Below are 4,559 nucleotides of genomic sequence, written 5' to 3' on the forward strand. Positions count from 1 at the left end.
GAGCTTTAAATTCATTGTGATAAGTTGTTTTTGTCTTTACTTTCAGCAACTTCCCTTGGTATGGATACTCCTGAGATTTGCCGATCTGCATGCCCAGAGGTCAACTTTAGCAGCCAGTCATTTGTATGCATGAGCCCGTCCTGTCACTGCGTAATGAGCACCTGAAGCAACATCCAAACCATTTTTCAAAAATGAATCATGTGTGCTGTTTTAAAAAAAAAAAGGTAATTACTGTAAATTGTCAATATTTCTTCGGAGCATTGTTTAGAATAATAAAAGTGCTGTAAATTTGATGCAGAACAACAAAACAAAGCCCAGCATTTCCGAGAAGTTTAAAAAAATGCTGTATATTCTAAAATGTTAGCCTTTGAGATTCTTATGCTACCAATATGAGTGTAGAAGCCTAAGTCAGTCTGTCAGTTTATCATTCTAATTATTTCAATGTATTTAGTGTAATATATCTACCAGATGGAATGGCTCACATTCTAACTTCTTGGATGTTCATTTTTGCCTCAATGGCACATTGGATGTTTTTCCTAAATTCCCATTGCTAACATGATAGAATAAGACAGTAATCATTGGAAATGTTATAGCTGCAAACCACTAGCATGTAAGCATTAATATTCTTGGCTTTTGATTATTTTGTTAGCATTTAGATACAAGCTGCAACCTCCTGAAAAGCAATAAACCTGCATTATATTCTATTGATTGTAAGCAGGTTGAAGACTCTACTTGAAGTCGTGTTGTGTAGAAGTCAATGAGACAATTAGCCTCATTCCCACTTGATTAACAAACCTTAAAGTTAACATTTGCCTAATGAATTGATGGTCACAATCCCTAGTTTGAATTCTTATAAATAAATGATATTAATATTCATCTTTTAAATGATGGTGTCATTTCCAGTTCAGTCTCACACAGCTGCTAGCATGCCTATTCTTAGTCTTGTTCATAGAGTAAAGCATCAATTATATTGCTCAACATAGCATCAAAAGCTATAGAGACAACGTGTTCTGGTGAATATTAAGTGCAAGCACTGTACTTTTAACTTTTCTAACTTAAATTCTGAGTCAATGCATTACAAATGAAATTGGCAACCGTTTATGAAAGAAAGTGCTGCCTTTGAGGCTTCCTTGTTTGCTGCCTTTAATCCACAGCATGTATCTGTGAATCAATGTGGGTGTTATTACAAAGCTAGGAACACCCAGAGGTGATTGGCATGCGTAGATAGGAGGCTAATATTACCAACATTCTCATCCTGTAATGCAGTAGAACGATGCATGCAGCATACATTTCCACAGGTTAAGGACAAATGTGGGTTGAGGCGAACATCGGAGAGCATGTGTTAATTAGAGAGAAGATGAAAGATGATGAGGGAAGCAGGGCAGATCAGTCACTGCAAACAAAGACGAAAAGGGTATAGATAGAGTTGGGAGGCAGAATGAAAAGATTTGTCGTAGTAGAGCCTGTGGATAAAGATACAAGGGAACTGAAAAATGGCGCTGAGGAAGATTGTACCATTGCTGCAGAGAGAGTAAAATAACTGATAGACATAAAGGAAGTGACAGAGAGCCTTGAAATGTCTTCATTTAGAGATTGCCTGCTCTATGAGTCTAGTAAGTTTAATCGGCGTAACTGCAGTGGGCTATTCCTCCCTGGAGATCTATCAACAACCCCCTCATTCTCCGTTTCATTCTGCTCTCCTTCTATTACCCCTGAGTCATGCTTTATCATTCCAACAGTTACAAATCCTTGTGACCTTGTATAAGTCTTTGTCCTTAATATGACCAGCAATAAAGTACACTTAAAGCCCTGAAGAAGCAATCAAGCAGAAAAACAATCTGCGTTATGAGGACATTTAACAATTTGTTGCAAAGACGCATTCAGTGTTGCCTTCATTTTATCTGGATCAAACAGTTGAGTGAAAGATAAGGTTAGACATTCTCGCCTTATGCATTGTGGGAATTAAGTGCGGCACACAATCAAAGGCTTCATTAAACATTGATGGGGATATGTGCAGGGACTGATGGGCGTAAATGGAACACAGAGTGATGCATGTCCTGCACTGACATGCTTTCAGTGAGAAATGTTCCACACAGGTATGCAGAAGCTCTGGGAAAAAATACACTGTTAGTGTCCTAAATCAGTGATAGACAGAGGTGGGAAGTAGTGGAGTACAAATACTTTGCTACTGTACTTAAGTACATTTTTCTGTACTTATTTTTATGACGACTTTTTACTTTTACTTCTTATACATTTTGAACACAAATACCTGTACTTTCTATTTCTTACATTTTCCAAACAGGCTGGTTCCTTTAGTTTTAATCTGTGTTTTGGTTGCGTGATCATTATTATTTTAGAGTCATTGCGTGCCTATAGATCATTTCCTGGTCTTCTCTAAAGAAGAGGGACCAATGAGAACTTTGTCATTTTGCCGTTGTTCAGCATCGAAACATTCATTAGCTAACAATGACATTATTGTTCTATTAATATAAAGGGAGGTCAGGTAGTCTTTAAAACAATTGGTAGTTATGGGTACTTTTTACTTAAGTATATTTCGAAGCCCATACTTCTTTACTTTTACTTGAGTAAAGAAGTTTAGTCAGTACTTCTACTTTTATCAGAGTATTTTTAAACATGAGTATCTGTACTTCTACTTTAGTAAAGGATGTGTGTACTTTTGCCATCTCTGGTGTTAGAGATAAGCCGCTTTCACACCAAGTACTTTGCCGTACTTAGTGCCCAGCACTTAGTACCCAGCACTTAGTATCCCCATGGAACTAAGTACAGATCGCGTTCACACCGAAATAAATTCCCTTAGGGGAAGATTAAGCAAATGAAGCCGCTGACGACACTTCTTCTTCTTCTACTTTGGGTTTACTGGCAGGCCGCAAACCACTTCACGGCGTATACTGCCACCCGAAGTCCCCGGAGTTGGGGACTGGCTTCAGTAGAAGCTGCTGGGACTCCCAGCAGCTTCTACTGAAGCCTTCCGGGTAAATCGCCAGAACGCCGACACCTCCTCATCAGTCCACCGCTCCAATGTTTTTTTTTGTGTTGCCATAAGTTATTCTCTCTCCTTTGGTGCGCGGTGCTAATGCTAATAATGCTAATGCCAGCAAATACAATGGCGGCTTCACAAAACTTTTCAGAGTTTTACGGGGCGTGGTTTGCAATTCGCCCAGCCAATCGAAATTGGTACTTTTTTCTCCCCAGGATAGTACCACCTCTCTAGCAGGCACTAGAAAGGGGGATAAAAGTTCTCGGAACTAAGTTCTCTTTTTGGTGCGCAAAATTCCAGGCACTATCGGAACTAAACGGGAAAAGTACAGGTAAAAGTACTCCGGTGTGAAAGCGCCTATAAACTTTACCAGAGACATGTTGTGACAGCTGGACACAGGGATGGAACAAGGTTATTGGGATGACTTAATACCCCCAAAAAGTATAATTTAAAGCACAGCAAATGGCACCAGGCCAAGCAATACATTGCTCTCAGCTTATAAAGAGAAGTAAGACAGTGATCCCAGGGGAGCCCAATCCCCCCGATGAACCCTCCGAGCTCCTGAGGGAGAGGCTATGGATACCTGTAGATTGCAAGAAATGGTAATTAAAATAAAGTTGATGACTATATCTGGTTTATCTTAGGCGGAAGTTACTGACTATCAGGGATAAAATATTTTCAATGTTAGGTACCTCTTCCCATCCAACTGTGATTTTCCACTTCCACAAACTTCTTGTGGCATTGCTCCTGTTTCCTGTCTGTTTGTGTTTTTATTAGACAGAATAAGGGAAGGGAAAACAAAGCCACTATGATTCGGGAGAGAATGCAGTGAACTAATTATACAGCACGATTTTCTCAATGTGATATCCCAGCATGCTCAGATTTACCTGGTGATTTCAGCCGTAACATCCTACGTGGTTGACAAACACATTGCAGTGACTTAATGTTGATGTGTTTTTGAAAGAAAAAAAAGATGGAAACATTTGTATAAATTACTCGTTTCTGAAAAATATCCCCGGTTCATCACAGTGATGCCACTATGGATAGCCGATTTAGTTTGAAAACCTTTTTATAGAGAACTATTAAGACTTTTTTAAGCATAAAAGTCGCCTTGACGTCACCCAACGAGTTGTCCGTTTTTGCCATTCACCATCTTGGATTATTTAGATCCAGAATTGACACATGAAAGGTGGAACAAAGTGCACCTTATTTACTTAAAAATACACTTTAAGATGATCAAAATGTCAACAATGAACTGTAACCCTAACCCTAACTCTAGGAACATTGTTGGGTACACAATGGCTGCAAAGGTGAAATTACCTCGCTCAAAAAATTATATTTATACTGTTGGAGCTATATAAGGGTTTATGTTATTTAACAATTAAACATTTATTTTCTAGTTGTTTTTGTTTGTATTAAAATGAATAATTATTTATCACAGTTATTTTAGTTGCAGTAGTTCTCTATGCTTTTATTTTGAAGGAGTTTTGGGCACTGGGTGATTTGGCCACCTGGTGATTAGTACATATTTGACACAGCTGGTGGTGCGATGGGCGCACCA

Source organism: Notothenia rossii (genome assembly GCF_949606895.1).
Source record: "Notothenia rossii genome assembly, chromosome: 10".
Lineage (NCBI taxonomy): Eukaryota > Metazoa > Chordata > Actinopteri > Perciformes > Nototheniidae > Notothenia > Notothenia rossii.